Genomic DNA, 24582 nt, shown 5'->3' on the forward strand with positions numbered 1-24582 from the left:
ATTTGGTGTGTATGATATGTGTGTGTGTGTGTGTGTGTGTGTGTGTGTGTGTGTGCATAACAGAAAAACATATACGGTCCACCCCTTTTTTCCACATATAGATATACACACACATTCATACCCGCATACATACATACATTCACACTTGTGCACAATACATACATATACAAACAATTGTAAAGAAAACAACACCCAAATGATCAAAACATCAATAATAACAGCAATAGAGCTCTGCCACCAAGAACAACCACTATATAACAACAACAATCACAACAACAACAACAACAACAATGATAACAACAATAAGAACAACAATAACAATAACAACAATACGTGTGCTATGTGAGAGTGGTTTGCTGTGGGTCATGATTACAGAGAGTTAATGAATGTTTGCCAGATGGGGTTGTGGGGGGTATCAGAGGAGTTTGTATTTTCTAGAGAGATGTGGTCGATGAGGAGGTTTTTCCAGTCTGTAATATGTATGGAGTTCTGTGATTTCCAGTTCATGAGGAGAGTTTTCTTGGCAACAGCTAGCGCCACGAGAAGTAAACGGTTTTGTGTATGATCAGGTTTTGATGTAGACAGGTCTCCTGATAAACAGAGGGTGGGGGGAAGCGGGATGTGGCAGCCCAGGATCTGTGACAGGATGTCTGTGATGTTTCTCCAGAAGTGGTGGACAGGTGTGCAGTGCCAGGTTGCATGTATGTAGGTATCTGTGCAGTTTTCTGTGCAGTGTGAACAGTTATTGGATGATGAGCCCATTTTTTGCATTTTTTGTCCAGTCAGATGTGTTCTATGAATGATTTTGTATTGGATGAGTTGTAGGTTAGCGTTTTTTTGTCATGAAGAAAATATTCTTGCAGATCTGGGGCCAGAAGTCAGCATCAGGAGCAATTGTGAGATCTGTTTGCCATTTTTCTGAAGGTATAGATGATACTGTATCGGTCTGTGAAATTAACTTGGATATTTTAGATAAGAGTTTTTATGAAGAGGAGATATTAATGAGGGTAGAAGCTGAAGGGGGGAGGTCGAGGTTTATGTTTCTGTTTTTCATTGCTGATTGGATGGATGATGAAACCTGTCGGTATTGTAAAAACTGTTGGCTCCTGATGCTGAACTTCTGGACCAGGAGCGGGAATGGGACCAGGGTGTTATTGTTGAAGATGTGTTTGAGGTGAGTGATCCCTTTATCTGCCCAGGAGCTTAAGTGTAATGGTTGTTTATTGCTGGTGAAGTCCGGGTTGTGCCAGATGGGGGTGAAGAGTGACGGTGCCAGAGTGGAGTCAGTGATGCTGTGAAATTTCCACCAGGCTGTCGGAGCCGATGATATTGTGGGGTTTTTGAAACAGGGGTGTTTTTTGATAGACTGAGTGAGAAATGGTAAATCTGCTAAATGTATTTCATTACTAACTGTCTGTTCTATGTCTAACCAAGTGTTGTCTGACTGAGTGGGGTGGGTCCATTTGTAGATATACTGAAGCTGATTTGCTCGTGAATAGTGGTGAAAATTTGGAGCATTGAGTCCGCCTAATGTTTTTGTTTTCTGAAGTGTGGTCAGTTTTATTCTTGGGGGTTTATTTTTCCAATAGAATTTATTGATGGATGAATCAACAGAGTTAAACCAGATGAGAGGTGGGTGAGTGGGAATCATTGAAAGGAGATAGTTAATTTTGGGGAGTATTGTCATCTTTATTGTTGCTATTCTGCCTAATAGTGATAGTGGTACCACTATCACAATGGTTTAATTCTTAAGTACATGTTTGTTTGCTTTTTTATCTTGGTTGTTCAGGGTTGTTTTGTGGCCATAAATTAGGTTTGTTTGAAAAAAAATTCTGTGACTACAATTTTCCTTCTTACTTTGCATCTATGTTAAATTTAATTAAAAATGTTTTAAAAACTCTTAAAGGGGCTGTATCATGCAAAATTCACTTTTTGTTTGTTTTAACCTTGTTATATAGTTATGTACTCACCTAAAACACCCCAAAGCGTTTTTTTCCATTGTGCCTGCGTGTTTAAGCTTTCCTAGTATTTGTGCTGCTCAGAGAGGCAGCCCCTCCCACACCGTGAAAACGCTCTGTTTTCCCACGTTCATGTCACACTGTGAAGCTGCTCCCCTGAGCCCCCCTCCCGCAGGCCCTCGGCAATCAGCGTTGCTGCTTTTTGTAACTCCGATTTCGAGGATACACTTTGACCATCGTCTGAAAGCAACAGTCAAGCAAGAGCAAGAGTCTGAAGGGTCTGAAGGGTCTGAAGGGTCTGGAGGGTCTGAAGGGTCTGGAGGGTCTGCGCTTGGTGAGTTTCTCACAGGAAAAGACGTTTTTGCGTGTAGAGAAGCCAGAGCTAAAGAGCTAATGCTAGCTAGCGTATTTGTTTTGAAGCGCTGATTGGTTGAAGTTCGCTGTCAGTCAAAGTCCACAGGGGGAGAGGCTGGATTTCAGTGAAACGGAGCGTTTTCTCTTCCGGGTTTCAGAATTAACCTCCAAAAATCCTTTATTTAACACAAAATGACTTTTCCTTAGCGCCAAAAATAAACAATTACCATGTTAATGCCATTTCTAGGGTTTGGACTAGCTAAAAAAGCAGGATACAGCCCCTTTAAATTCATTAAAATCGACAGAAACCCTGTTTTTGGCATATGCCTGTTTTGGAGTTATCGCTCCCCTGTAGAAAACTGCGCCTCTGGCCTTACCTCCAAAATAAAGTGAAAATTTTGAAAAAATACTTTTGTTCATTTTTCACTCATCGATTTTCTTCCTATAGCCTCACCGCCAAAATAAAGAGAACATTTTGAAAAACTTCTTTTTAAAGTTCCACTCATTGATGGTCTTACCACCAAAACAAACCGAAAATTTCGAAAAAATTTTTTTTTTAATTTTTCCTCATCGATGGTCTTACTACAGCCTTACCTCCAAAATAAAGTGAAAACCTTAAAAAAATTTTGTTTTTTTCATGTTTTAGTCATCGATGGTCTTACTATAGCCTTACCTCCAAAATAAAGCAAAAATTTCAAAACCTTTTTTTTCTTTTCATTTTGTAGTTATTGGTTGTACTACAGCCTTTCCTCTAAAAGAAAGTGAAAATTTTTAAAAACTTTTTTTTCCATCATCGATGGTCTTACTATAGCTTTACCTCCAAAATAAAAGAAGCTGGAGCATGAAGTATGAACTTTATCTTTATGAAACGGCTCCACAGACACCACAGAAGAAGATTAATAAGAAATAATAAGAATAAGAAGAATGAGAATAAGACTACGAAGACGAAGAAAGTGGAGCTGGGATCAAAGGAAACACTGCGAGAAAGAAAAAAGTCCACAGGCGGAGGCAGGTGGAGGCTGAGGTCCAGTCAGTCTGGTTCTGATCGTTCTGTCCAGCGTCCCTCAGACCGCTGGTAGAAACACACACACACACACACACACACACACACACACACACACACACACTAACGCTCCGTGGACTCCAGCTTCGACCTGCTGTCCTCTGAAGACTGTCTCTGTCGTCTTCACTCCACAGCAAACAGCTGATTTGTGGACTTTCCAGCGTTTGTCTCCCTCTAGTGGACGGACGCTGGACCAACAGGCTGGAGGAGCTGCTGGACATTAAGGGCCAATCCCAATTCTACCCCTTTCCCCTCCCCCTCAGCCCTTGGCCCTCCCCCTATCACTCTCCTACCCCTTTTAGAACAGGGCTGAGGGCTGGGGCTCTTTGCAGCACTATGAATTGGGATCCCCCTCGGCCTTAAGCCCCGCTGCGCTCCTATAACAACAAAAAATTATGGATATTCGAAATGATAGAAATTACATTAGAAATTACTTTTATTTTTTAATAATGGTATTATTATTTACCTTATATTTCTTTTTGAGGTTCTCCCACTTTTTTGAAGCTTGCTGGGCTGTAACTTCCCCTTCCAAGCCATTTTCTTTTATGAATTTCCTAAAGTAATACAGATATATTTATATAAACACGTTTTATTACTAACATATTATAGCTTAGACGAATAATATAATTTACTCCCAATGTGTTTTGGCGCTGTATTTTGATTACAAAAACTTTTCTTCCTTTTTAACCTCTAAACCAGGGGTCCTCAAATACAAATGTTGAAGGGGGGGGGGGGGGGGGGGGGGCAGCGATACCGGGGCAGTGCGGTGCTACGGAGCACGCTGCAGAGCGGCGATTACTTCAGGCACAGAGCGGCGCGGTGCAGAACGGTGCTCACACGGAACATGGAGCATTTAAAGAAAGATTTTTTTTCTTCTTTTTTTTCCATACATTTGCCCTGGGGCCGCAGCGAGGTGTGCCGCGGACCGCGGTCCGCTAATTGAGGAACCCGGCTCTAAACTGAATCAGCAGTCGGGTTTCATCGGGCGTCCCTGTGTCAAACATATTACGTTAAAAACATGATAAAAGATGATGTTAATACAGTAATTAGTGCTCTTCATAAGTTACAAATTTACGAGCGGAAACGGAGCTACGCAGCGCTAAAACGTTAATCTATGACTGGGACACTGTCATGCTAGTATATCTACACATTTCAGTAAAGCAAATGCACTTTTTATAGCTTTTTAAATAGTATACAGAAAGCAATCTTACATTTGTGCGACTCCGTGGTGGGCGCCATGTTGTTTTTTTCTGGCCAATGTGAAACTCCGCCTACCCCTATAGAGAATAGGGAGCATCGATGCAGACTTCGCTGAAAGGGGTGAAATAGCCCTTCCCCTTACCTCTACCCCTATTCAAAAAGGAGAATTGGGATAGCCCTGAAGCCTCGTGAACGCGCATATCATAGGGGTAGGGGTAAGGGGTAGAATTGGGATTGGCCCCAAGACTGATTTTCTGGTTTGCACCATATTAAATGAGGGCAGTCGAGCGAAGTTGGCAGAGAAGAGACCAGAAAAGGTCACATGGATTCCAAGATATTCAAAGCCAGAAGGAGTGACTTTAAAGGGCAGGTCAGCCTGTTGAGTCGTGAAGCAGCTGCATTAAAAGGGAAACATTCACTTTTATTGAGATTTAGCTTTTATCCTGAGAATGAGCTGACACCTGGAGAGAAGACACCGGATCTGTTAAATATAACAATAAATCATCGGCGTATAGAGGTAAACGGTACTCACCGCCATCACGGATTACACCAATCAGTAAACTGGAGGACCTTATAGAGATGGCTAATGGTTCAATTCCTAAAGCAAACAGAGCTGAGACAGAGGGCAGCCCGGCGTGAAGCGCGTTCCAAAGAAAAATACTCTGAGCGGTCATCGTTTGGGTGAACACCAGCTTCGGTGAAGTGTGTAGTAATTTCACCCAACTAATACATTTAAGACCAAAGCCAAATTTTTTCAGTATGCCCACTCAACCCCTATCCAACGCCTTTCCACGTCCAGTGACACTCCAGTCTCAGGAAGTATCTGAGTGGTTGGAATAAATGATATCCGTGAGCAAACGAGCATTAGAGAATATATGACGTCCTTTAATTAATCCTGTTTGCTCCTCAGGAATAATCCCGGGCAGGACGTCTCTAAACGAGCGGCAGTAGCTTCAGCCATGTCAGAATCTTCATGTCAGCATCGAGTAAAGAAAGGCCTGTAGCGGCACAGCGTAGAGTCCTTTCACTTTTTCAGTGAACAACTTGAGGCTTGGGACTGGGTGGGTGGAAACAAGCCATTCTCCAAAGACTCGCTCAGCGTGACAGAACTAAAGGTGATCATTGTCGATAAATTTCTTAATGAACTGAACTGGAAACCCGTCGGGACCCGGAGCCTCATCAGCCTGCATCGCTCTGACTGCAGGGAGAGAGGAGCGTCCACCTCTCCTGTTTGGTCCGGTTTAATAGGCGAGAACTGAAGATCGCCCAGAAACTCCTTCATTTCAGTATCATCAGAGAAACTTTGAGCTGGATGAGGATGAATAAAAAGATTGGAATGTTTTATTCATTTCTACAGGATCAGTAATTATAACATTGGAGTAATTTTTAATTTGGCGGGTAAGTCGTGAGGTGGACTGACGTTCTGACTGGTGAGCCGACAACCGGCCGGCTTTATCACCACGTTCATAATAATCACCCCGGGTTCATAATAACACACACTCAGCACTTCCAGTAGAAATGAAATCAAACTCTGTTTTAAGCTTTAGCGCTTCTTAAATAATTCTGGAGAAGGATTAGAGGCGGCTTCACGATTGAGGTCACTAATAGCAGATGATGATTCTGAGTCTGGCGTTTTGTGTTCTGTTAGAGAGCGAGGAAGAAGAAATGATCTTCCCTCTCTGAAAAGCTGTGAGTGAGAGGTGGAAACATTTCGGTTGAAAAACAAAAAGTCATCAATAGATGCTGAATGAATTCACAAAACGCCTCATCTGCCAAAGAGGGGGCGAGGACTTCTGCATCGAGCTCAGTGTCTCGGTGAACAGGTGCATGATCAGATGAGACAACACCAAATCAATTCTATGGTCCACAAAAAAGCAATCTATTACTGAATATGACTGATGCACTGGAGAAAAGAAAGGAAACTTTTTCATGGAGGGATTGCGGATCTCCAGGGCTCTACCAAACCATTTAGAGTCATGAAGTCAGAAAACGATTTAGCCAAAGCTGACGGAGGAAGAGCTGGAGCTGGACCGTCCAGTCCAGGGTCAAACACACGATTCAGATCACCTCCAGAAATCAGCAGACGGGTATTTAAACGTGGAATATTACCAGGTAAACGATTGGAAAAGTTGACATCATCAAAATTTGGTGCATAAACTTTCACTAATGCCAGTTCTGTTTGAATCAGTACCAGCGACTATAACAGACGTGCCTACCTGATCAGCAGGGATCTCAGAGACTGAAACTGAATCCTGTTGAACATAACAGCGACGCCTCTGCTCCAGAATTAAAGTTAGAGTGGTAGACCTGTCCTAGCAGGGAGACCGGACTCTGTGGTGGTCTTTAGGTCTGAGGTGAGTCTCCTGTAGTACGTCAGGATTAAGCTTTTATAGATGATTAAAGACCATGGCCCTTCTTTTTAGGACTGCCCAAACCACGTACATTCCAAGGAAGAAAACCAATCGGCTTGCCCAGGCCAGAAGTGCTGGGGTTTAAATGATCAGAACACATTTATGAGAGAGTGAAAGAGAGAAAATGTGGATGGCCTATGCCCCTCTAGGGGTTTAAAGGCCAAGTAAGAAAGAGAGAAAAAAAAAATCTCCAAAAAATCACTTGAAGGAGCGAGGGCTGACCAGCCTCCCTTTCCCACCCCACCCCAAACACAGAACAAATCTACCTCAAACAACTAAAAGAAGAATGAAAACAGCGCCTCCAAAAGGGAGAACACAGAATACAGACTGAGTAGGAAAAGCATGGCTGCCATCCAACTGTGACAACAACTCGGAGAACCCTGAAACCTGATCAGACTCGGACTTATACTGACACCAAAACAAACATCAATAGCCAAAACTTTAGCCAATACCTAAAAGTACTAACGTACCATATAGACTAAAGTATGAGTCCGAGTAATGAAATAAACAATGCAAGAATGTGCAGAACATTATTGCTCAATATGTCCCAATTCACTAACAGCTACAGGGGCAAACTATGACCAGAACAAGATCCTGTTTGAAACGTGATATTTGAGGAAAAAAAAAACCCATGTGCACCCTTCCACCCCACCCTTCCACCCTTCCCCCGTTATGACCAATCCGAAGGCGGCAGGGAAGAACAGGCCATGTCGGACCCCGTCCATTCCACGTAGCTGTCTTCCAACCTCGTTAAAGGCTGTCTGTCCCCGGGCCGCCTCAGCAGCATGGTGGGGGAAGACGGAGATCCTCGTTCTGCCAACAGGAATCCGCCGAGCCTCTCTGGCGCCTGGTGGTGGAACCTGGTGATGATGGGACGTGGTCTCTATTCGTAGTGGTGGAACCTGGTGATGGTGGGACGTGGTCTCTCACCGGGCTCGGCTCCAGCTGAGAGGTTCTGTGCGCGGTGCAGAAGTGGCTCCTCATCCAGTTTGAAAGCCTCCTTGAGGACGGCCGTGACGGTATCGGCACGAGCCTGATGTTTTTCCGCCGTGATCTGGATTCGAGGTCCTCGCATTTACTTTCCAGCCTGGAACCCTGGGCTGTTAAACCGGAGTCTGGCGTTCATCTGGACGATCTCCTCCGTGCAGCCAGAGAGCGAGACCTCCAGGCTCCCCACGGCGCCTCTGGGCGCAGCTAGCCCGGCGTTCGTAGCCGCTCTGTCATTCTCCAGTTGCAGTTTCACTGATTGCAGTTTAGCTCGAATCGTGGCCAGATCGTCACCTAAAGCCGCTCGTAGTTCACTTTGGAAAAAAGTTGCAATGTCTTGCCTCAGGGAAGCAAGTCCCTCCAATTTCAGTGCCTCCATGTTGCAGGTACCGGCGGGGGAGGCGGACTGATCAGGTGGAGCCGAGGTCCTCGAGCCCGAGGTCTCACTGAGCGCTGCAGGCTGCGACTGACCGGTGACTTTCCGAGGTTCTATTGAAACTTTCTGCAAAATGACTCGACTGTTGACTGTTTATTCACTAGAGAGGCGGTTCCACCGCAGAATGCGATCAGACTGAAAACTGATGTCAAGAAAAAGGGTCAAACAGCCACAGTTTCAGAGGATAAAGGTCCTGAAAGGGTTAAACAGAAACAGTTTTATTGGATAAAGGTCCTGAAAGGGTTAAACAGCGACAGTTTCAGAGGATAAAGGGTTCAACTTGACCTCTTCAGAGCGTAAAGGTCCTTGAAGGGTAAAAATAGAACATTTCTTTCTTTCTTTTCAATTAATTTACTTAATACAAAGTCAGAGAACCACCATGTGGAGATGACAACAACACAGAGAAAAAAAGAAACAAAAGAAATATCTAGTGGAACATATCTCCTTTCACTTTGACAGACTGAACGCCCATTCATCCTCCTCGTGAAGCCGAACAAAGTTCAGCTTCTGGAACAAAGTTCAGCTTCTTGTAGATTATCCAGAGACCTTCGACCTGAAGCAGCTTCGAACTCAGCAGGTAAGAAACTGTTCTCTCCTCTCAGACTCGTCCGATTAGAACAGATTATTCTTCATGGATTACTAATTCTGGAATCAAATTTCATATCTATGAGTGAACGACCCGGCTCCATCATATCTTAAGAGCTGTTTGTCCCATACTGTCCCAGGAGAACGCTTGGTTCTCAGAGTGCTGGAGGTTCCTGGGTTCTCTAACAGCAGGACAGGAGCAGAGCTTTCAGCTATCAGCTCCTGTCATGTGGAACCAGATCCCAGCTTCAGTTAGGGAGGCCGACACCGTCTCTGCTTCAGACCTTCCTGTTTAGCAGGACGTCCTGGACTTTCTTGTTGCTGCTGCTGTCGGCCCGGAGCTAGCTAGCTAGGTTGGTCGGTCAGTCAGTCAGTCAGTTTCTCTGTAAAAGTAGAAATGACCATGTTGTATTTTGGTGTTATACAAATAAAGCTGAATTGAATTGATTTGTTGAAGTATGCATCTTTACATAGAAGTTACACCAAGTAATCTCCAGGCTCTAACTGTGAGAGAAAGGATTCCTCAGGATTACTCTGAATTTTAATCTGAAGTAAAATGTCCGAAATGTCAGATTACACAAGAAATGACTCAGGGACAGCTACCTCTCGGGGGTCGAAGAATTCTTAAACCTCAGTTCCCCAAAGTTGCTATCAAAGATATATAAAATATTATCAAAGGCAGAAGATGAAATCTTCCTTCCGACCTTAAAATGGGAGGCTGACTTATCTAACAACTTTGACCAAAATGCGTGGTCACAAATATGTTTAAATACTTTCAAAATGACAAAGAATTCAAATATACAACTAATACAATTCAAAATTCTGCATAGAATTCATTACACAGGACGAAGGATGTTCCAGATGGGTCTATCACAATCTGATATCTGTTCACATTGCAATGATAACATGACTGACAGCTCCCTCCATGCCTTGTGGTCCTGCTCACCAGTGCAGAGGTTCTGGCTTCAGGTGTGTGAAGACCTGTCAACATGGTCCACATGCAATATCCCTGCAACTCCCACACTGTGCCTTTTAGGTGATCTGGGTGAAATTAACATGTCGATAAACTCTGTCTACATGGTTCTCACCATCTTGTGCATCGCAAAGAAAACTATCCTTGTAAATTGGAAATCCAGAAATAATCTGAGTAACAGGCAGTTTAAGAATCTTCTGTTAGATCATATCAGCTTGGAGACGATGTCTGTCTGTTCAGAGGATCAATCAGCTGAATCTGGTTCCCTCTGGTCCCCTGTGATCAGCTCCATCACTTCATGTAAGGGGAAGATGAGGGCCTCTCCACTTTGAGGGTCGGTGGTTGGTGGGGGGGGCCTGATGGCTGCAGGTGGTTGGCACTGTCTTGGGGTTGGGATCTGGGCTGCTTCGCTGGGGGCTGTCTTCGTGTTTGGTTTGGATTGGGGGTGGGGGGGGCCGCCGGTTGTTGGGGCTGTCTGGCGGCGGTGGGGCGGGGGCCCCGGGGGGCCGGGGTCGGCGGGTGCCGGTTCATGTCCGGGGTGTCCTGGGGCGGGTGTGGCTGGGGGCCCTGGGCCCTGGTGCCTGGGGGCTCTCTCCTTCCGTGAGGGTGAAGGGGTCGACCTGGCTGGGGGGGCCGGTCGGCTCGGGCGTGCTGCCGCGGCCTGGGTCGCTGCATGCCCTGGTGTCTGGTTGCTGCCCCGGAATCCAGGGCATCGGGGTGGGTGGTTGTGGTGGTGGGGGACAGGGGGGTGGGGTGGATGGGTGGGGGGTGGCGGGGGAGGTGGGTGGGTGGTGGGGGACGGGGCGGGGTGGATGGGGGGGTAGATAGGGGGGTGGTGGGCTGTGGGGGTTAGGGGGTTGGGGAAGGTGCGTGTACGTGTATGTGTATATGTGTGTGGGTGTGTATGTGTGAGTATGTATATATGTTTTTGTATGTGTGGGTATTTATGTATGGCCCTGTCCTTCATCGGGGGGCTCCTGGGTGACGGGGGTGCTGCGGGAGGCGGGCTTATCAAGTTGGGTGTGGTGGAGGGGGCCATCTAAGTGGCCCCAATCACTGCACCCTTCAGTGGCTCGCCTCTCAGTCTTAATTGCACTTAGTCATCTAACACGACCAAATACATACAAACACACACGTCGGGGGGTCTTGGCGCGCTGTGTCGGGGGTGGGGCTGTTCAGGTGGATGAGACTGCTCGTTTGGCCTCACTCGCGGCACGGTGTGGTTACTGCCCCTCAAATTTTAATCGCAAACAACATATACTCCATCAACACTCACGAGACGGAGGGGGGGGGGGAGGGAGGGCATTGGGGTCTTCTGCGCCCCCGTTTCCGGATTCCTTCTGGTGGGGGGTGGGGCGGGGGGGGCTGTTGTTTTCCCCACAGGCCGGGGGTTTGGAGCAGCTGTGGTTTGGGGGGCTGCTGGCTCTGGGGGGTGCATACCTGTCTGCGGCGGTGGGGTGGGGGGGTGGGGGCGGCAGTTGTGGGTGGCGGGGGGTCCTGGATGTGGGGTTTGGTGTTCCCTTGCCTTCCGGGGGTGTCTCCCACAGGATGTGACAGTTGGATGACGCGGGAATGTGAGTGTGTTTGGGGTAGGATGGACTGTGTGTGTGTGTGTGTGTGTGTGCGTGTGTGTGTGTGTGTGTGTGTGTGTGTGTGTGTGTGTGAGCGTGCTTGTTAGTGTGTGCGTGAGAGTGTGTGAGTGTGTTTGAATGTGAGTGTGTGTGTGTGCATTTGGTTTAGGGATGAGTGGTTGTGTGTGTGCGTGTGTGCATGTGTGTGTGTCAGTATGAGTGAGTGGGTGTGAGTGTTGGGTTGGGGCGGGGGGGAGTGAGGCGGGAGAGGACAGGGGGTGGGAGGGGTGGGCCGGGCGGTGGACGGGGGGGTGGGTTCCGGGTGGGGGTCGTGGGGTGGGGGGGGGGGGGGGGGGGGGGGGGGGGGGGGGGGGGGTGATGCCCTGGATCTCGGGGTGCGTGGCCGGAGCGCTGGGGGGGGGTGCTGGCCTGGGGTGGGTAGCCGCCCGTGTGGGCCGGTTCTCCCCGGGGGGGGTCATGGCCCTCCGCCTGGGGTGGGGGGTTGGCTCCTGGGCTCTTGGGCCTTGGGCTCTCGGCCCTGCCCGCCCCGGGCGTCCGGCGCCCGGGGTGGACCGGCTCCTGCCGGTCGTGGCTGCCGCGGTCCCCGGCCGGGGCTTTCCTCTGCCCCGTTTCTGGACCGGAGCGGGGGCGTCTGCCTGGGGGGGCGGCTTGGGTCCGGGCTCTGTGATGTCCGCCGGCTGTCTGGGCTCTGAGGGCCTCTCTGGCCTGCTTCTGGCCTTCTCCGAGGTCAGAGGTCATATATGCATGATCACTATCACCATCACTGTCACCATCATATTCACATGATCACGTTGATCTTTAATCACTCTTCACATACTGGGTTACCTTGTCTTCTTGTGGTGGTTAGACTAATGGTGATCTGTAGCAGACCTCTCTTGATGCACGCCCCGAGTTTACTACTAGTTACTACTAGTTACTACTAGTTACTACTAGTTACGACTAGCTATATTCAAAAAAAAAAAAAAAAAAAGGGTTTGTGGTGTCCTTGCATTTCCTTCCTCCCCTACACCTCCTTTTATTTTTGTGGCCTGGTCTGTTCACTAATATGGTTCGAAAAAAAAAAGTATGTATGGTTCTGTAATTTTCTGTGTTGGTTGTCGGCTCTGTTTTGGTGTTGTCTAGATTGGGGGTTTGGGATTGTTCTAGGTTGCGTGTGGTGCGTCGACAACACTGTTTTGTATTGTGACTTTGTACATAGGTTGTGCCCCCCCAACCCCCCCCACCCCGTTCTCCCTGTCTTTATCTTTCTCTCTTTCTGTCCCTGCTCTCTGAGCATTTCCGTCCCGGTCCTGTCCTCAGCCATGCCGGATGCCAGCTTTAAATAAAGGCAGCAGCAGGAAGAGACTCAGTCTCGTCCTGCTGCTAATATTAAAATCTGTTTGGATAGTAAAAGGCTACAATCATACAATATTGCACGCCCCAGCTGCCGAACAGGACAAGGGGGAAAAAAAAAAAAAAAAAAAGAAATGACTCTGATCCAGTGGATAAACATTGATCATCACAAGATCTTCACAGACAGATTACAGTGAAGGATCCAGATTACTGTAATGGATCAAGCATACCGAGTGAGATTAGTGGAAGGGATCTAGATTGCTACTGGAAATACAGATCACCAGGAGAGATCCAGATTACTGTGATCTGGAGGACTGAGCGATAAGCGGAGCGTTTCGTGCCAACCCCCTGATGCGATCTAATGAAACCCCTTATGATTCCTCCACCGTGCCTGCCGTTCTCCAGTTAAGGTCAGAACGCCGCTGATTGATCAACTGAAGGTTTTCTCTGACTTTCAGATCAGAGCCACACCCTGACCTCCATCATGGGCGTCGAGGACGACCTCCTGGAGAAGATGTTCTCCTGGATCAGTCAGAGGGAGAGGTGTGCCGATCAGCTGGAGGAGCTGGCCAGAAAACTGGAGTCCATCAGAGAGAACTGTAACGCCTCGGAGTGTGTGGGGAACTCGGTGTCGGTGGGGGGGGCCGCCTGCCTGCTGGGAGCCGGAGTCGCCACCTTGTTTACCGGCGGAGCAGCTGCTCCTTTTTTAGGGCTGTTGGGAGCGGCGTACACCGGAGTGGGCGTGGCCGTCACCGTGGGAACTAAAATCACCGAGCACTTTGTGTCCAGCGGCCCGATGGAACAGGCGAAGGAGATTGAGAAGAAGAGCGATGAAATAGAAAGAGAAATCCAGCGACTCAGTGAGAGACTGAAAGACCAGATCAGGAGGGAGAATCCCTCCTTCAACCTGGACCAGCAGGACCAGGTCTTCATGACCCACATGGTGAAGGCCATGGCCAGGAGGAACAGAATACAAGTTGATTTCCACTGCAATGACTTCAATCAGCATAGCTACCCGGGAGATGCATGGAATCCCAGACAGAACGTCCTCATGCGAACGGACACTTTGCTCACCGTGGCAGTTGCTGGGATTTTAGCAGTTTTTGCTGTTAAACTCAGTGGGAAGAAATCCAGGATCCTGTTTGCTGAAGGAGCAAAACAACTCATCAAGACACTGTCCTCACCTGGAGCCAAAACCGTCCTGAAAGGAGGCGCCATGGTGAGACTCAGTCCAGCTCTGCAGCATTCTGAGGCCTCATTTATCAAACTGTGTCTCTCTCCATGTCCTGTTTGTCCATTTCATTTTGATGAGTTCTCATTGGTCCTCAGGTTGTGGGCGGAGCCGTAGGAATGGCTTTTGCACTTCCTGAAGCAATCGACAGCTGGAAGGAACTGATCAAGAAAAATCATGTGACTGAGGCCAGCCAATCACTGAGAGACACAGCTGGAGACATCCGAAAGATGACGAGGACTCTGAGGGAACAGCTGGACACAATCAGGTTTGTTTTCCATGAAATGTGTTAAAATGTGAGACGTCAGCAGCTCCTCTGATGTTTGTTAAAATGTAGACATTTAACACGTCATCCGAGCAGCTGCAGTTCCCTTCAGTGTTCTAGGTTCTCCAGGCAGGAGCAAACAGTTCCCCTTCAGCATCACACCACTCATCCACCTCCTTCACTCCTTCATCTGTTTGAGTCCAACGGGACGGCATGTCCATGTTTACTTAATTTATATCCAGAGGTAACATCAGAAGTGTTCAGGAGCAAAAGGACAGACGGCAGGCAGGCCAGAAGGTCAGGCAGAAAGAGAAGATCATCAGCATAAAGCGAGACACCATGTTCGATCCCCGTCCTCAGGATTCTGTTGAAACCATCAACTGACCTCAAATCAGTCGATCGGTACTCAATGGTGAGAGGGGACAGCAGGGAGAGGGGACAGCAGGAGAGGGGACAGCAGGGAGAGTGGACAGCAGGAGAGGGGACAGCAGGGAGAGGGGACAGCAGGGAGAGGGGACAGCAGGAGAGGGGACAGCAGGGAGAGGGGACAGCAGGAGAGGGGACAGCAGGGAGAGTGGACAGCAGGGGGAGGGGACAGCAGGAGAGGGGACAGCAGGAGAGGGGACAGCAGGGAGAGGGGACAGCAGGGAGAGGGGACAGCAGGGAGAGGGGACAGCAGGAGAGGGGACAGTAGGGAGAGTGGACAGCAGGGGGAGGGGACAGCAGGAGAGGGGACAGCAGGGAGAGTGGACAGCAGGGGGAGGGGACAGCGGGGAGAGGGGACAGCAGGAGAGGGGACAGCAGGGAGAGTGGACAGCAGGGGGAGGGGACAGCAGGGAGAGGGGACAGCAGGAGAGGGGACAGCAGGAGAGGGGACAGCAGGGAGAGGGGACAGCAGGGAGAGGGGACAGCAGGGAGAGTGGACAGCAGGGGGAGGGGACAGCAGGGAGAGGGGACAGCAGGAGAGGGGACAGCAGGATAGGGGACAGCAGGGAGAGGGGACAGCAGCGGGGCGAGTGGACAGTAGCTTGACTGAGTGCCAGAGAAAGGAGGAAATGGACTTTGTTATGGACTATGTTTTATGTTTTCCTTTAAACTTTTTTCTCCAACATCCATCTTGAAATATCCAGCTCTGTTTCACTGACTGCTCCAGTCGCTCCTCCGATCAAGTTCTTAACAAGTCTACAGAAGTCACGACTCAGCAGTCGACCGAACACACTGATGACAGCCTTGTTTCCTGTAACTGAAACATCTGCCCTGTCCCTCCCATTGCCCCACGTCCCTCTCACTGCTCCGTCCCTCTATCTGCCCCCGTCCCTCACTCTCCTCCTGGGTCTTCAGGTGTTTCTTGTGGTTTGTATTTATGCTCTAGATTCTAGAACATGCAGGCTCAGCAAAGCAGCCAAACAAGGCGCGACTCCTCCTGCAGCGTGGAACGTTCCCCGAGACAATCCAGCCACTCTCACCCCACCTGGGTTTCCATGATCCGGTGATTACCGGACTTTGACCGGTAAAATCTGCCGAAGTCCGACATATTTTACACCACCGGTCAAAATGTTCGGTGAAAAATCATCCCTCCAAGCTCAATTTTTATTTGAATATTGCATCCAAGCAAAATTTGAATTAAAAAGGGCAATTTCCACCTCATTTTATTAAAAAAACAACAATAAAACCCCAAGTGTTATCTTTTATTAATAAGCCTGGTTTATGTGGAAAAACCTTTTTTTTTTCAAGGCGGAACTAAACTTGTAGCAGTGTTTCATTCTGCCGACAAAGCGCGCAGCACAACAATACAGCAGGAGACATGTCGAAACAGGCGAAACTTAAAAACATTTTTACTAAACAAAATAGTTCAGAGGAGAAAGGATCAAAGTCCTGTCAAGCCCAAATGTCATAGTCGCTGTCAAAGTGCTGATCCTAACTGTCATTATTAGGGAGCTGTCCGGGACGCCGCTGTTTGACTCCTCATTACTCAGTGACCACAGTGCAGGGTTTTATGATCAATTTTTGTAAACAGTCCACTCAGGTTGTTACACAACTTTACTTTGAAGATAGAAAAAAATGTTTCTAGGACCCAATTATTTATGTTTTTAAATCCCTTTGTCACGTAGAGCAAGAAAGATTACATGGATTGAAACTACACCCCCACTTAATGAGAGGAATAGATTTTTTTTTACCGGCTTACTTTGCAGGTGAGTAGACGTTTGGGCATATTTTTGAATATATTCCCCTAATTAAGTCCTCACGAAATTTGACAGGTGAGGGCGGGGCCCTTTGAAAAGTATACCTCCCCCCAGATAATATTTGACCAGGAAATCAAACGCTTGTCCGGTAAATTGAAAACCTGCCGGTCACGTTGTCCGGTGCCATTTTTTTTATAGCGGAAACCCTGCACCCCACGTCTCCAAACAACCAGAATCAAACAGAACTCCAAACGCTGAGCAGACGGGAAACCACCTGACACCAAAACACCGCCGGTCTTCATTCACAGAAGACAGAGACGAGTCCCCGTCCGTGATAACCTGTCTCCAACGCTGCAATGAGCAGTGGAACGGGGGACAGCCATGGGGTGGTGACGGGGAGCAGAGGTTTATATTCCAGAAAGGTTCACTGCAGACTGCAACAGAGACCCAGAAACCGACCGCCGGGGCTCCAGGTGACGGTCCTCCCCCCTGGTGTGGAGGAGGACGAACGTCACAGTGGAGGAATAAACAGAGGGACAGAGGTCTGCTGGATTCCAGGCAGCCGACTTCCTACTGAACTAACCTCTGCTTTCATTGACAGGAAAATGTTAGAAGAGATGGCCAGACGTCAGCAAGAAGAGAGGAGGAGGCAAGAAGAGAGGAAGAGGGAAGAAGAGAGGAAGAGGAGAGAAGAGAGGAGGAGGCATGGCTTTCCCAAGCTGATGAGCACCTGCGTTTTGGTCGTTGCTTTAATTGCGTATCTGAGTTCAGGCTGGAGAACACGTGACCCGGAACAGAGATCTGTGGTTAGAGAAAGAGAGCTGAGTATCGGACTCCTCAAGGTCCAATCAGACGACTTCCAGATGTCCAGAATCCCAGAGCTGGTCTCCAAGCACAGCCTGGATGTCTTCCTCAGCACAGGGACCAGGATCCAGCAGGACAGCGCCTACCAGGTCCTTCAGGAATCATCTCCAGGAAACTTCAGTTTCTACTTCGATTTAGGGAAAAGTGGGACGGACGGGGTCACTGCTCACTTTTCTGAAGAGCTGCTGGAAGACTTCTTCATGTTTGACCAGCTGACGACCTTCCGGTATGTGGTGTTGGAGCTGAGGTGTCCCGGGTGCAGGCAGCCGGTCCTGCTCATCACGGTGCAGCGGGTGGCGGGCGGCAGCTGGATCTTGTTCCTGGTGGAGCTGCAGGAGGTGCTGGACCAGGTGGACGGATGCTACGACAGTGTGATGCTGAGTGGCGACTTCCAGCAGCCGGAGGGACCCTCAGATCAGTTTGAAGACCTGCTGCAGACCAACGGACTGGTCCAGCATGAAGAGGACCCGGTCTTCAGCAGGAACATAGAAATCTCTGATCTGTCCGTCAACGCCGACTCACATCAATACATCACATTCAAGGCAAAGCCGCAGTCCAAGAACACAAGTGGGAAGAAATGATGCAGGAAATTAAAAAATCCCTATGAACTGGACTACATTGATCCACATCACTCAGATTATTGTAATCCAGGAGTATTTTCATGAAGTGGAGGAGGAAGGGTCGGTTGGTACAGACATCATATCTCACCACCAGAAGGCAGTCTTTCAAATTGTAGAGTGGTAATTTCCAGAAATTAGCCTCTTTGGGGTATTAGGTCAGTCTCTGGGGGTTGGTGGTCAGTCTCTGGGGGACAGACGCTCCATCCTCCGTCAGTTTGTCTCAGTGATTGTGTTTACGCTACATGAATAGACTTGTATTTTTTGGAATCTGTTTTTAGTTCTATATGATGGTGTCTGGGCTCGACTCTAGATCTGTATGTTCCTCGCTCATTTCCTGTTAACGTGCATTAGTTATGTTTCACTATCAAATGTAGTTCTGCCTTCTTGCCTTAAAAAAATCCTATTGAAATGACAGTGTGGTGTTTGTGATTTCTGTGAAAGTTACTTTATTACAATGACTTATAAAATAAGACGGAAACATTTCAGTCCAACACCTGACGCTTCAGTCTGAACTCTGAGTGACTGTTCATGTTTTCATGCCGAGCCATTCACAGCAACAGTGACAGCCGACCCCGTTCTCCACTTCAGCTCTAATGAGACATTTGTGTGATTTTATTCATACTTTAGTAAAATTTACATTATTCACTGTAAGACTCTCCTAATCACAGAAAGAGGAAGTAACGGAGCATGAAGACTGAGATCACTGGAACTGCTCTGTTCTCTTTTCAGAAACCTAATGTTGCCCCTGTAAAAGTTGAATTTACACTGTGTCGTCTTCTGCAACGTTTTTAAAATTCCAAACAGTGAATTAAAGTAATAACCAGATCAGAATGATTAAAGAGCACTGATGGATTCTGATTTATGTACACGTACATGTTTAATTTACATATAAAGTTTATATCAACGTTTCATCTTTAAAACCACTTTTATGGCAAATCTTTCTCTTTGTTAAAATAATGTCTAGGCTAATTTCTGGAAAACTAATGATTTTAAATTGAACGAGTTTTGGACAGAAATGAGTGAAACTTGCCTCATTATGTAAAAGAAACGTCATTAATAAAGATGAAAATGACAAACGACTAAAAACAGTTTCTGATTTCGTTCCGTGAGGCAAACGGTGAAAATCTCCTATGATAACACAAAATATGACAAACCAAATACCAGAATTCAGCTTATTGAAACTAAATGTTTTTTTTTTGGTTTTTTTTAGCCTAGCATGTCCAAAAGAAGCCCGACTGGGCAGAAACCCTCTCAACCTGGCAACCCTGGAGACCTAAACTCACATGTCGCGTTCACTGACTGGCAAATAAGGAGAGAGTTTCCGTTACACTTTGGTGAGACTCGACCTTAACGACGAGTCTGAAAAACCTCATGAGAGCAGAGAAAACTTTTCAGTGACGTTTGGGAGGTTTTTCCAAAACGCAGGTGTTTCCGTTACCGCTGTTTCATGACCATGTTGGGGACGGATCGATGGAAATAATTAGGGATGTGCAAGTACCGATACCAGGTATCGGTATCGGGCCGATACTGGCCTTATTTCAAACGCTGTGTCCGAAATCACTCCCTATTCCCTACTCACTACACAGGGAATAGTATGTAGTGGACTACATAGTGCCCTGAATCGGTTGGTGATTCGGACACTCAGCTCCCTACTTTTTCCCTCAGCGCTGATCACGTGACCCTCGGCCGGTACCATAGTAACCACACGCACAGGCTCGCGAAGACGAAATATTTTTTTTTAATGTGCTCCTATTCTGCATTTTTCTTTCCTTGTCTGGTTCTGATCGTCTGTCCTACGATCTGCAGACACAGTAGGTCACTGCTTTCTGTCCAGCGTCCCTCAGACTGCTGGTAGAAACACACACACACACACACACACACACACACACACACACACACACACACACACACACACACACACACACACACACACTAACGCTCCGTGGACTCCAGCTTCGACCTGCTGTCCTCTGAAGACTGTCTCTGTCGTCTTCACTCCACAGCAAACAGCTGATTTGTGGACTTTCCAGCGTTTGTCTCCCTCTAGTGGACGGACGCTGGACCGACAGGCTGGAGGAGCTGCTGGACATTAAAGGACAAAAGAGTTCTGATGACTCAGCAGGCTGGAGACATCCTGTCCTCCTGACGGCTCTGGTCCGTGGGTCTTTTGTTTGTTTGTTTTTTTCGTAGTGTGTTTATTGGAAAATATATCAAATGACAAGTTGTGGTTGTGTAAAACAACTTCCTGATTCCCCAGATTTTTATGTTTCAAAGGGGAAAAAAAAGGAAAAAAAAAGCCCCAAAAAAAAAAAAATAAAAAAGCAAACGTCTACAAAAAAAAAAACCATGCTCGACTTTCTGACCTTTGCTCCTCACCATTTTTCATCAGTTGGAAGACCGGTCTCCTCCCATGCAGCCTGGTTTTTGAGCTGGAGTGATCGCCCAGGTCCAGAATCCGGTCCTGCAACACAGAGACTCCTCCTTCACCACACCTGATGAGGGGGCGGGGCAGGAAAGGCTGAAAGAGACTCAGAAACAAAACATCTGACCTGGAAGCACCGAAACAGACGGTTTGAAGACAGATCATATATCCTGCTGATAAACTGGCAAAACTATTGAAAATAAGTCAAGAAAACAACGAATCCCCTTTTTACACCATACGGAGAAAGCAGAGTCCATGTCAGAGGGAAACAGGCGATTATCACACAGAGGGCCCGGAGGAGACGCCACAAGGAAACAAAATGTTTCCTGAACTGAAGTCAGATCTTTAGAGTTCTGACCACAGCAGGGTTTTTTAACGTACGCTGAGAAGAGTATAGGAGAGCAGGAACAGAAGAGTGACAGCAAGACTGATTTTCTGGTTTGCACCATATTAAATGAGGGCAGTCGAGCGAAGTTGGCAGAGAAGAGACCAGAAAAGGGACGAGTCACATGGATTCCAAGATATTCAAATCCAGAAGGAGTGACTTTACAGGGCAGGTCAGCCTGTTGAGTCGTGAAGCAGCTGCATTAAAAGGGAAACATTCACTTTTATTGAGATTTAGCTTTTATCCTGAGAATGAGCTGACACCTGGAGAGAAGACACCGGATCTGTTACATATAACAATAAATCATCGGCGTATAGAGGTAAACGGTACTCACCACCATCACGGATTACATCAGTCAGTAAACTGGAGGACCTTATAGAGATGGCTAATGGTTCAATTCCTAAAGCAAACAGAGCTGAGACAGAGGGCAGCCCGGCGTGAAGCGCGTTCCAAAGAAAAATACTCTGAGCGGTCATCGTTTGGGTGAACACCAGCTTCGGTGAAGTGTGTAGTAATTTCACCCAACTAAGACATTTCAGACCAAAGCCAAATTTTTTCAGTATGCCCACTCAACCCCTATCCAACGCCTTTCCACGTCCAGTGACACTCCAGTCTCAGGAAGTATCTGAGTGGTTGGAATAAATGATATCCGTGAGCAAACGAGCATTAGAGAATATATGACGTCCTTTAATTAATCCTGTTTGCTCCTCAGGAATAATCCCGGGCAGGACGTCTCTAAACGAGCGGCAGTAGTTTCAGCCATGTCAGAATCTTCATGTCAGCATCGAGTAAAGAAAGGCCTGTAGCGGCACAGCGTAGAGTCCTTTCACTTTTTCAGTGAACAACTTGAGGCTTGGGACTGGGTGGGTGGAAACAAGCCATTCTCCAAAGACTCGCTCAGCGTGACAGAACTAAAGGTGATCATTGTCGATAAATTTCTTAATGAACTGAACTGGAAACCCGTCGGGACCCGGAGCCTCATCAGCCTGCATCGCTCTGACTGCAGGGAGAGAGGAGCGTCCAGCTCTCCTGTTTGGTCCGGTTTAATAGGCGAGAACTGAAGATCGCCCAGAAACTCCTTCATTTCAGTATCATCAGAGAAACTTTGAGCTGGATGAGGATGAATAAAAAGATTGAAGTGTTTTATTCATTTCTACAGGATCAGTAATTATAACATTGGAGTAATTTTTAATTTGGCGGGTAAGTCGTGAGGTGGACTGACGTTCTGACTGGTGAGCCGACAAGCGGCCGGCTTTATCACCACGTTCATAATAATCACCCCGGGTTCATAATAACACACACTCAGCACTTCCAGTAGAAATGAAACCAAACTCTGTTTTAAGGTTTAGTGCTTCTTAAGTAATTCTGGAGAAGAATAATTCTGGAGAAGGATTAGAGGCGGCTTCACGATCGAGGTCACTAATAGCAGATGATGATTCTGAGTCCGGCGTTCTGTGTTCTGTTAGAGAGCGAGGAAGAAGAATGATCTGCCCTCTCTGAAAAGCTGTGAGTGAGAGGTGGAAACATTTCGGTTGAAAAACAAAAAGTCATCAATAGATGCTGAATGAATTCACTAAACGCCTCATCTGCCAAAGAGGGGGCGAGGACTTCTGCATCGAGCTCAGTGTCTCGGTGAACAGGTGCATGATCAGATGAGACAACACCAAATCAATTCTATGGTCCACAAAAAAAACAATCTATTACTGAATATGACTGATGCACTGGAGAAAAGAAAGGAAACTTTTTCATTGAGGGATTGCGGATCTCCTGGCTCTACCAAACCATTTAGAGTCATGAAGTCAGAAAACGATTTAGCCAAAGCTGACGGAGGAAGAGCTGGAGCTGGACCGTCCAGTCCAGGGTCAAACACACGATTCAGATCACCTCCAGAAATCAGCAGACGGGTATTTAAACGTGGAATATTACCAGGTAAACGATTGGAAAAGTTGACATCATCAAAATTTGGTGCATAAACTTTCACTAATGCCAGTTCTGTTTGAATCAGTACCAGCGACTATCACAGACGTGCCTTCCTGATCAGCAGGGATCTCAGAGACTGAAACTGAATCCTGTTGAACATAACAGCGACGCCTCTGCTCCAGAATTAAAGTTAGAGTGGTAGACCTGTCCTAGCAGGGAGACCGGACTCTGTGGTGGTCTTTAGGTCTGAGGTGAGTCTCCTGTAGAAAAAGTACGTCAGGATTAAGCTTTTATAGATGATTAAAGACCATGGCCCTTCTTTTTAGGACTGCCCAAACCACGTACATTCCAAGGAAGAAAACCAATCGGCTTGCCCAGGCCAGAAGTGCTGGGGTTTAAATGATCAGAACACATTTATGAGAGAGTGAAAGAGAGAAAATGTGGATGGCCTATGCCCCTCTAGGGGTTTAAAGGCCAAGTAAGAAAGAGAGAAAAAAAAAATCTCCAAAAAATCACTTGAAGGAGCGAGGGCTGACCAGCCTCCCTTTCCCACCCCACCCCAAACACAGAACACATCTACCTCAAACAACTAAAAGAAGAATGAAAACAGCGCCTCCAAAAGGGAGAACACAGAATACAGACTGAGTAGGAAAAGCATGGCTGCCATCCAACTGTGACAACAACTCGGAGAACCCTGAAACCTGATCAGACTCGGACTTATACTGACACCAAAACAAACATCAATAGCCAAAACTTTAGCCAATACCTAAAAGTACTAACGTACCATATAGACTAAAGTATGAGTCCGAGTAGTGACTACGAAATAAACAATGCAAGAACGTGCAGAACATTATTGCTCAATATGTCCCAATTCACTAACAGCTACAGAACAAGATCCTGTTTGAAACGTGATATTTGAGGAAAAAAAAAAAACCCATGTGCACCCTTCCACCCCACCCTTCCACCCTTCCCCCGTTATGACCAATCCGAAGGCGGCAGGGAAGAACAGGCCATGTCGGACCCCGTCCATTCCACGTAGCTGTCTTCCAACCTCGTTAAAGGCTGTCTGTCCCCGGGCCGCCTCAGCAGCATGGTGGGGGAAGACGGAGATCCTCGTTCTGCCAACAGGAATCCGCCGAGCCTCTCTGGCGCCTGGTGGTGGAACCTGGTGATGATGGGACGTGGTCTCTATTCGTAGTGGTGGAACCTGGTGATGGTGGGACGTGGTCTCTCACCGGGCTCGGCTCCGGCTGAGAGGTTCTGTGCGCGGTGCAGAAGTGGCTCCTCATCCAGTTTGAAAGCCTCCTTGAGGACGGCCGTGACGGTATCGGCACGAGCCTGATGTTTTTCCGCCGTGATCTGGATTCCAGGTTCTCGCATTTACTTTCCAGCCTGGAACCCTGGGCTGTTAAACCGGAGTCTGGCGTTCATCTGGACGATCTCCTCCGTGCAGCCAGAGAGCGAGACCTCCAGGCTCCCCACGGCGCCTCTGGGCACGGCTAGCCCGGCGTTCGTAGCCGCTCTGTCATTCTCCAGTTGCAGTTTCACTGATTGCAGTTCAGCTCGAATCGTGGCCAGATCATCACCTAAAGCTGCTCGTAGTTCACTTTGGAAAAAGGTTGCAATGTCTTGCCTCAGGGAAGCAAGTCCCTCCAATTTCAGTGCCTCCATGTTGCAGGTACCGGCGGGGGAGGCGGACTGATCAGGTGGAGCCGAGATCCTCGAGCCCGAGGTCTCACTGAGCGCTGCAGGCTGTGGCTGACGGGTGACTTTCCGAGGTTCTATTGAAACTTTCTGCAAA

Source organism: Salarias fasciatus, chromosome 4, assembly GCF_902148845.1.
Source record: "Salarias fasciatus chromosome 4, fSalaFa1.1, whole genome shotgun sequence".
NCBI classification, from domain to species: domain Eukaryota; kingdom Metazoa; phylum Chordata; class Actinopteri; order Blenniiformes; family Blenniidae; genus Salarias; species Salarias fasciatus.